The 11,192-nt window shown below is 29.6% G+C and overlaps 1 long non-coding RNA gene across 1 annotated transcript; it reads right to left on the minus strand.

Moving 5' to 3' along the window:
* Window positions 1–5,244: 5,244 nt before the first annotated feature.
* On the minus strand, window positions 5,245–10,661 carry LOC143062393 (uncharacterized). The gene is made up of 3 exons (XR_012974727.1): window positions 10,387–10,661; window positions 7,804–8,124; window positions 5,245–6,754 (listed from the first exon to the last, which is right to left on the minus strand). It is a non-coding gene; the product is annotated as an uncharacterized LOC143062393 (long non-coding RNA).
* Window positions 10,662–11,192: the final 531 nt, after the last annotated feature.

Below are 11,192 nucleotides of genomic sequence, written 5' to 3' on the forward strand. Positions count from 1 at the left end.
TATAGGCACTATATAACCCCTACAAAATTAGCTCATATTCTTGAAGTCTGACTGAAGGTTTAGTATTTACTACAAGATGAAAGTCCACAGTATTTTTATTTCTCACATTATTTATAAAACGAAAATGATAAAATATGACTCTCCATATCTTTTAGCTTAAATATTGCGTAAAAACTATTCAATTTATACCTGATGAAAGATATAATTAATACCCATCTTTTTGACCCCTCTAAATAAATGAAATATACCGGACTTAGCGGTTGACAAGAATAAAAAAAAAAGGAAAATAACTTTCAACTTTTTCATGATTGACGTTTACTTCATTAAAGTAATAGTGATCATCCCCCCACCCCTAACAAAAATTAAATAAAACAACAACAATATTAAAAAAACAATTTGAAACGTTCATAAAACAGGATAACATCGAGTCCGTCGATTCGGATGCAATCGACCAACGTTGAAAGACATTTGTTTTTTTTATGTTTGTTCTTATGATAACTTATCGTTCTTATAACAAAATGTTTTATAAAATTGAAAACTAATCAAAATATGAAATAACTTTTTAGCCAAGTATACATGAATGAAATAATCTTGGCAATTAAACAAATCCTATTTGTCTCATACAAACAAAGTGAAATTTTGTCTAGGAAATTATAAATTAAAAGTGTTATATGTTTGATAAAAAATGTGATTTCAAATCTATAATTGCAATTGATTTTTTTTAAGGACAAAATATAATTATGGGGAAACCAAAAAATAACAACATAATTTCGTTTGCAGAATACAATACGTTCATCTTCAATATGTATATTCACAATAAAGAGTATGAATGAAATGGTTAAATTAAACCTGTTCACATGACGCAAACTAAATATATTCTTTAAACATTCATTAACAATAATAGGAAACCTGGGTCAAATAATAAAAATTGTAAAACATCAATTCGTATTACTAGAGCCATAGCTAATACAAAATCATAACTTGTTCACGACGAGTGTTTGACATATACACAAAACAGTTTGGCCGTGTTTGATTACAAAGAACCTGGTTTGAAAACCAACAAATTATTTTACGGATTTTTTCAGATTTAGGTAACGATGAAACCTGCCCTTAAACAAGATTTATCGGAGTCAAAATGAGCGTTATATAACTGGTTCGTTTATTATTGACGAGTCCATCTTTAGAAAAGTGATTTGGGATAAAATCATCAATGAAATGTAGTGTTGTGGTCATTGATCCGGATGAAATATGCAAACACTATATGTGCAAAAGTAAATTTATTAGCGAGAGACATCAGTTGATTTTATGTAAAACGGAATTTTTAAAAAAATGTAAAAATTGTAACATTTTGGATATAATGTACTATATAAAAGAAAAAAATATGACGACAGCAGTTGCTAATATGCATTTGTCGCTATTCTATAAAGTTTTGATATACTCGTTTTTCTTACTTTTTATGGAGGAGGCATTTGTAAGTTTTTGAAAGACCGGATTTTGAAACCGTATCTGGTTTTCTTGCAATCAAACACGACCTTATTATGGACCTGAGAGATCTATTTAGTCCAATCTGTGTACTAATGGAGTATCATTATTTTTCTAACCTACATGAAAATAACTTACATGTACATTCTTATATTTTTTCTTAAAACATATTTGTGTCTTACGTAAATGAAACATGATTTATGAATAAATAAAGTACCACATCTATATATAGCATAAAAAACATTATTAACAACCATAAATACATATAATAGCCTCGGGATATTTGTTTTAGAATATTGTTAATAAAAACATTTGTTTTTGAAAAATTATGTGCTTGATTGATATAATTGACAAAAGATTATAAACAAAGGTGTATTCCTATCGATCTGAAACATCTTTTCTTTTATGGACAACAAAGTTTTAAAGTTGTCGCAAGTTATAGGGGATAACATCAGCCATTTCAATAGTGTTTTTGTTAGTTGCTTGTTTTGCTTTGTTTTGATCTGATGAGCCACGCTCTTTATAACTGATTATATAATGTGTTCTTGTGTTCTTACGTTACACACCTGTCTCGGGTTGGTAAGGGATAATGGATAGTGCGTTTATATCCGTTTAACCCCGTTACTTTCTGTATATGCCTGTCCCAAGTCAGGAGCTTGTAATTCTATGGTTGTCGTTTGTTATTGTATATGACATTTTTTTTTCAGTTTGTTCTTTTGTACTTAAACCTGGTTGTTGGATTTCGCATTTGAGTTTGTTTTCCATTTTATTTTGTCGGGACATTTTCTAGCTTGCTATGTAGTATCGGTTTTGGTCATTGTTGAAGGACGTATGACAACCTATTTATTTCCAACATCTACGTCATTGGTATCTGAAGGATAGCTGTTTCATTGGCGATCATCTCATTATTTTATGTTCAAACTAGGAAATGTCAAGTTAGAACTTAGAAATGTCAAAATGAACATTCGAAATGATAAAAATTGAAAGCCCGTACCTGATTTTCGTACTTTATAAATGTTATCATATTTTAATATAATTTTAATCCATTGTTAGGTGTAAAAAGTTTATATACTGTTAATTATTAGGAAAGACGAGTTGTAGTGATAGCATTTCAATAAAGATAATAGTTTAAAAATTTGACAGATTTCACCAGAGTCTTAAAACAGTTACGCAAAAATAGCTTGATAGTTTAAGACAAGATTGTATATACCCAATGTGCAAACACATGCATAGAGATGCTGATGTAATATATTTGATCCTTTATATACAGTGCCTTGACCTTCCGATGTCATTCGGAAATTTGTGTCGTTCGGTTGCTGTCTCATTTACGTATGTGTTGCTTTAAATATCCTGCACTTACTGCTATATGTTGTCATACTACTTATTAGAAAATTCCTTTCATTTGACGTATACGTGATGTATATACGTTTTAAAGTAAACTTAAGAAGTCCGACTCGCATGTTTAGTCGATTTTTCTATTTATTAAAAGAGATACAACTTTCAATCCCTTATATTCCAATTCAACACCTACGTATATTGTCGAGTAGTATGTTGTTTGTGTTTTTTCTCTTTTTAAGTATTATAAAGTAAACAAATCAGTTTCTATGCTTATACTATTTTGATCATATGATTTTACATAACTCATTTTTTATCCTTAAAATTTTGTTCTCTTGTTTAAAACTGTAAAGCTGTCGAAAAGTATAAAAAATGACCTTTGTGTTTTCTGAAGTGTCATTTAGTTTTAAATCATAATCCTCTGATAGGAACTTTAAAATGTTCTTTAATTCATTATGCAACAACGTATCTTTTTAACCCAACTGCTGTATAAGCAACATATAATGACAATAATACAATATAATAATATGATTTATGCATTTTACACAATATACGTAAATTTGAAGATAATATAAACTAGATATGTGTACAAAAAAGTAAATGTCACACACAGATTTAATTACCCTAAAAGAGCAATTAAGCAAAAGCTTTGCCTACAATGATATGCCTCCTGCAGATTTATACTTGTTATTTACAGTTAATGGCAAGTCGGTTTTTACAAATACAAATGCAAAAAGCATCTTTTTGGTTCTTGTATGGTAAATTTGTAGTACATTAAAATATAATCTGTACTTGAACGTATGTCATTTGGTTTTCTGTGTGCTCGTCCTAATCTTCGAAATCTTTATCACGTTTTTAGGTCTTTAGGAGACATATCATTTTAAAACATTTTCTGTTCATTTGATCGTTTGGGGACTTATTAAGTGGCGTATTGAACCGGTCTATTTTAATTTGATAAGAAGATCTCAGAAGATTTATAAATCAACAAATATTAACAGGCTTTTACGGTTAAGCCATCATAACAATTAATTTATAAAACTATTGTTTAGAGTTTGGCATGATACCCCACCGAACAATATAAGTACAATGACACCTTACGGTTTTAATTTTGTGGGGACGCCATATCAAATATCGTCCTCAATCTTTAATCCTTCCTACAGGAAGCTGTGATAAAATACCAAAACAAACACAGTTAATTGTCAGAAATTAAGATAACAGATTAAGGGGCATATGTAAATCTATGGACATTTCTCTCAATATTTTAATAAGAATTATGCAAACATATACAAATATTAAACAATAAATCTTAAATATTTTACATCTTTTTTGTCACATTTTTTAACAATCACAAATATGCAATACAACACGTAAAGATAATAAAACACATCATAGTTACAAATAAGAATACGTAACTTGCTGAAATTAGAAACAGAATGCATTTCCGAGATTGTATAGTTTGTATGATTAAAAAGAATATGGCATTGTTTTCCGTGAGCCAAATATTTTTAGAGAAGACGAAAATGTACAAGAAATTACAAGGTAGGAGTAGAGTTGTCTTGGCCAGGTTTTTTCATGTTATATATATATAAAAAAATTCAATGATTAAATTTTACCTCATTAAAGTTTATGTACTATATAAAAAAGAAGTGGGAAATACACAGAAAACAATAAAGCTCGTACGTCCACATAAACTTTCAAAGTCATTGTAAGAAAAAAAAGTTTTTGTGAGGGTCTCTAAATCAGTTTAAACATGAATATCAACTTAAAAGTGTTAGGAGTAACAGATAAATGCTTGATTGAATGTGACGGCAACAGTATACACCGATCCTTTGTGAAAGTGAGATAAAATTCGTTTAAAAACTTAAGACTGATAGAGTACCCAAGCAACTTCATTTAAAGGAAAATTCGAAACTGAAAGTCAACAATACAAATGAATGCAAGTTTAGGACAACATTGATGTCTACATGTACAACTTTAACATACAACACGGGAAATCACCAATTCAACGGAAAAAATTGGCGCATACATGTACAACAAAACAAACAAAAATGAAAATCAAATTGTAGGCAATAAAAACGTGACCTTTGCCGATCACTTCTGACCCTCAGTGCCAAAATGGTTCTGCTATTTCTATTTTCATGAATATTTCAACATATGCTTTAATTCTGGTCAAGTACCGGATAGGTGAAATGAGGGATCTATAATCCCAATACACAGATGTTCAAAACCAGATCCTCGAGATCCTTTATCTTATCGTGAGTGGTATAACTCTTGATTCATTTAAATAAATATACATTGTAACATTTTCAATGAAAGTTTAGACAAAATTTTGATGAAAATAAGATAATTGACGATGGGCAGGATGATTTATGAAAGACAAAAGTACCATAATTGATCACATAAGCACCTTAACTTCCACAAATAAAATGAAACTAGGAGAAGCTTTATTCCTAAATACATAATGCAGCTCATGTATAAATGGAAATATGAATGAATGGTTTAATACAAACTATAAATGTTTAAACAAGGATTTGTATTATCATCTATTATGATTAATGAATTTTAAAAATAGAGATAATGATATACATGCCCTGAATATTGATATAACGTACAGATAAGCGAAAATTCGCAATATTGTTATAAGCAGATAATAACATTTAATGGTTGAAAATCACGAATATAAAAGAAAATTTTAGATCTGCTTAGAACAACAATGTAAGTGGTTTTCTTTAAAAAGAAAAAAACGCTAGCAGTTAACATTTACAGTCCAAGATTATGTACTGTTTACAAAATAATTTTAAATATTGGGTTGATTGTAGTGTTAAATACCGTATAGCGGGTTATTTCCGCGGGGTGTAAATTTTCCCTTATTTTCGCGGATAGAACAAAATCGCCAAAATAATTCCGCCAATTTAAAAGTGTACATGCAAAGGTATAGATAAAAGTTTTGAATTCGCCAAAATAATAACCGCCAAAATATACCTATAAGTTATTGAATGAAAATCGCTAAATCTTACACCCGCTAAAATAACCCGCTATACGGTAACATGTAAGTGATTATCCATATATTGCGGGATTCTGAATTGTTTTGTAAAGAGCTTAAGCGAGGTACGAAACTACAACTATTATTCATTACACTCAGCAAGGTATTTAGGTATGGACAGACTATGATTTTGAAAATATTGAAATAAAGAAGAATTAAAAGTAAATTTAAAAAAACAAAAAGAGAGGACAATTCACCTCCAAAAACTGTCTTGTAAAATCTTTTTTTGTTCCTACATAAGGCAAATTATGATAAATAAAACGCGTTTAAGTTATTATTAAAATTCGCCATCATGAAAATGTTGCTAATCTAGTTGCCAAAAACCTGCAACATTGTTTCAGTAAGAAGAAACATTATTTTATATCACAAGCTTTTAAAAAATCCAGAATCTAATTTTTAATGTAAACTTTATCATTTATCACATCTGCCTACAGAGGTAGTTACTGAGTTAAACAAAATATTCTTTAAAAAAATTGTAGATTTTCGTTTCTTGCCTTTAACCTAAACAGGTGTGTATACCAAACATTTTTACTGACATAATTTAAGCCAATATTGCAGAAATTGAAGATTAAATTATCTAAACTCTATTAAAAGCTTCTCTGATGTTTAGCAAATATCTTTTGATGGCAATGATATCGAATACAATTATCACTCCGAAAGTGGCGGCAATGAAAACTATACCCACTAATCCAATCTGCTGAGAAGATGTCCTGTCATCCTTCGCACTTGTACGCTTGCGGATGTTTTTGGACAATTTGTTCTGTTCAAGCTTCATTTCCTCAAGGGTTTTTTTCAAGAAAGGTGCCATATATTCTAACATTTCTTCCTTCGTAAAATTTTTATTCTTCCAAAACTCAAGCTTTTGTTTGAATGAACAGAGACATGGACACATTGCTGAAAAAGAGATACAATACGGGATTTGAAAGTATGAATAATGTTGTTGTGGAGAGTTGCATCGAAGGTAATCATACCACATCATATTTGTGTAAGTACGATATAAAATTACTTGGATATAGTGTTAACTACGAATTTTAATCCGGTGTGTCTATGAACAGTCGAAATATTTAACTCTTCTTTAACACAGTGAGTCCGATGGGGACATATGGTGGATTTCAATAAATACACACGATACTACTAAATTTCAAAGATATACAATAACACGAGAGCTAAACTATTTCTGCACAGAAAGCGTAATATGTTTCAAGACACAGGTGAAATCAGTTTTCTTTATTTCTGTCATTTTTGCGACTGCCCCAAGTCAGGAGCCTCTGATCAATATTAGTTCATTTATATTTTTTAGAGTTGAGTGTGACGCCAATTTTCACTGAAATACTACACAATTTTACTTAGGGGCCAGCTGAGGACCACATGAGGTGCAGGAATTTCTCGCTGCTGTTGTCTACTCTTTGATCGGGTTCTTGTCTCTTTGACATATCCCCCATTTCCATTTGCAATGCTATTCTTTGAATCTTTATCAATAGTATTCTGAGAACACAAACCTTTCTCTGCATGATGATGCACACATATCTATCTTATAATATAAACATAATACCCTTGGATAAAGGTGTTAGCGAAGAAATAGATATCACCCAAAACGCAATCGCAGGTAATAATTTTATTCATCAAGTATGTAAATCACCGAAGGACATTAATCAAAGGGCAGTGTCTTTTTTTAATACATTCAACGCCGTATGATTCAAGTGTGCGCTATGTTATTAGAAAGATAATTGAAGTATAAATGAGAATTTGTTTACCGGCGAGCGGTAGTTGATTCTCACCGGATCAGTAAACTCGGGGTCAGCGGGTGTTACTTTCAGGCAGTATTATCCGTTGCTTTTATCATCACATATTGTTATTGGGCGGGACTTATGAAGGCTAGTGAAAAATCAGCAAATGGATAATATGAGAAATTTCTATAAAGTGTAATAAGGACAAAAACTTACATTCATTAACTTGTATGTATACTGAGTTTCCAGCACGTTTCCCTACTGCATTTGTGACATAGCACGTATAATTTCCTTCGTCAGATTTTTCTACCGAAGTGAACGTGATGTTTGGGTTATCCAAAGTACCACCAGTGGCTTTTCCTGACAACGGGTGTGTATTATCACCGTTTTGCTTTTCCCAGATTAGACCTGTTGCATTTGGGAAGGATTCATAACTACAAGTCAGTATCAAAATTGAGTCTGCTGACTCGTTTACACTTATAAATGCTGAGTGTTGCACTGTGTTGTAAATGATGTTACTGTTCACATTCGGAAAGTCTGAAAAAAGATTTTAACTATTATATATCCGGCGGAATATTTATTACTATTTCATCTATATAGGTCAATTCATTATTTCCTAGCATTATCAGATGTCATTAACTAAATGTGAATTCAGCCTGTTCATTTATAAAATTGAGAATGGATTTCTTTTCAATTGCAGTTGCTTGATATTCAGAGAAAAATGTAGACCTCATTTATATCAGTAACTTTAGTAGATCGAAATGTGCACTAACCCCTTTATGGCATGCCGTTATTATCTTTATTCAATTTCGAGATATCTTATTTAGTTAAATAAGATATCTTATAAACTAATTGAGACATCTTATAAACTTTTAGAGATATCTTATATATTAATTGAGATATCTGATTTATCAAATAAGATATCTTATTAAAATGTTTATAAAGATATCTTATTAAATATATAAGATATCTTATTTAGAATATAAGATATCTCTATTAATTTATAAGATATCTTATTTACTATATAAGATATCTTTTATATAGTTTATAATAGAGATATCTTATTTACTTAATAAGATATCTCCATAAGTTAATAAGATATCTCTATTAATAAATAAGATATCTCTATTAGTTTATAAGATATCTCTATTAATTAATAGGATATCTCTATTAGTTTATAAGATATCTCTATTAAATAATAAGATATCTTATAAAGTATGTATTTAAAAGATATCTTTATAAAGAAGTAAGATATCTTATATACTTTATAAGATATCTTATTAATTAATAGAGATATCTTATTAACTTATAGAGATATCTTATAAACTAATAGAGATATCTTATAAACTAATAGAGATATCTTATAAACTTTTAGAGATATTTTATAAACTTATAGAGATATCTTATAAACTAATAGAGATATCTTATAAACTTTTAGAGATATCTTATTAACTTATAGAGATATCTTATTTAATTGGTTATAAAGATATCTCTATTAGTTTATAAGATATCTCTATTAATAAGATATCTCTATTAGTTTATAAGATATCTCTATTAATTAAAGTCATAAGAAACGAGTGACTGGTGAAAAATAATGTTCATCCAATTCTTGAACCAATGCATGTATATACATGTATCATAAACTTAGTCCTTTGTGCACGATTTTATCATTTTTTAGGCAAATATATCGTATAATCGTCAATTTTTTTTCTATCTGTCTGTTATGATTCAACAAATATGGCTACTCATTAAATGCCGTGTTTTGAAGCCGAAGTTTACCGATCGTCACCCTATAGTAAATAATCAACAAAAAGCATGGGTATTTAGCACGTGTTTAACATATACAATCAGGTAATTGTTTATTTTAATGACAGATTCATGCGTATTGCTATCACCGGATTTTTACGAGGAGGGTCACGCTTAGGTCACTATGCATACGGAAAATATGTCGGCGAATTGCTTCCTGGCAGCAAGCAATTAAAAATAAGTAAACTTCTTCTAAATGTGGACAAATTAAAGAATTTTCCTCAGAAAAAAGTATATGTACATAAGTTGTATAATGAAAACTATCCATTTAGTTTTAAAAAACATATGCATATTTTTTTTTAATTTAAGGTTTCATATGACTTTAATAAGATATCTTATAAAGTGTGTATTTAAAAGATATCTTTATAAAGAAGTAAGCTATCTTATATACTTTATAAGATATCTTATATACTTTATAAGATATCTTATATACTTTATAAGATATCTTATTAATTAATAGAGATATCTTATTAACTTATAGAGATATCTTATAAACTAATAGAGATATCTTATAGACTAATAGAGATATCTTATTTACTTTCAAATTAAATAAGATATCTTATAAAAATTAAAGATATCTTAATACTTAATAAGATATCTTGTTAAATAATTAAGATATCTTTAAATTTGAATAAATATAAAAACGGCGTGCCATACCCCTTGTTCAAGATATTCATTGACGAGTTTAACATCGATCTCTGTACTAATTTATAACTGTTAAATTGTTAATCCCCAAAACCGTTTCACTTCTTGATATTAGTAGAACAGTTATTAGCAATCAATTACTAACAAGATAAATTGTAAGCTGTGGGATAAAATAAAATCCACCTTTTATTCTATACGTCTGTAAAACTCTTCGCAAGTGACCCTAGAGTTAATAATTCAGCTACATCCAACTTTGATATAGCGAATTTAAAAAAAAAGTGCGGATACATATTGTTTTCTCTTGGTGCAATAATTCGAGCATACCAATAAGTTTTAAATTTTGCTTACCTCCATTTACATTAAGCCAAAATCCACCACTGGTCCCGTTAATCATATCTTTCTCAACAGCACATGTGTACTCCCCTTGGTCACCAAACGTGGCATTATTGATGGTCAGGCTAGTGGGTGTTGGCTGCTTATATTTTATTATGTTTTTAGTATTAACACAGCTTCCATTTAATGACCAAGTTATTTCTGTTGAATTAGTAATCGGTGGATAGGACTCTACGGCACAGTCGATGGTAATTCTTTCCCCAAATGTAATGTGTTTATCATATTGGGTGTGAAATTGAACTGAAATGAAAAATAAATTAGAATTAGAAATTTTTAATGATTACAGTTTATTGTCGTTGTTTTTTTAAAGACAAATTCTATCATACATATCCAAACGCAAAATGTATTGCTATCGTTCAATCATGGTCAAATTTTCTCACGATTCGAAAAACGTTTAATATTTAAATAGGTTGTCAGATGGTTGTGTTCCTTGAATACTATATAGCGTTTATTGTTCTTTTTTTTATATTATATTAAAATCAAACGAGAAAAAACAAATATGGAAAATGAATTGGTCATGCGTTTCCACTATTATAGTTACGACACATTGCAATTCTAATGATGATAAGAAATAAATGAATTTGGATGGAGAGTTGTCTCATTGGCACTCATACCACATCCTCTTATATATATGTAGACTACAGATGTAACAAAAAATTATAGAATTATAGCCGCATCGAAGTCCTCGTCGTTGCCTACACAGTTTGAGGTTCTCATGGTAGCGTGCTCACCTCGTGTACAAAAGGTAACGGTTTTTAAAG

Source organism: Mytilus galloprovincialis, chromosome 2 (genome assembly GCF_965363235.1).
Source record: "Mytilus galloprovincialis chromosome 2, xbMytGall1.hap1.1, whole genome shotgun sequence".
Taxonomy (NCBI): Eukaryota; Metazoa; Mollusca; class Bivalvia; order Mytilida; family Mytilidae; genus Mytilus; species Mytilus galloprovincialis.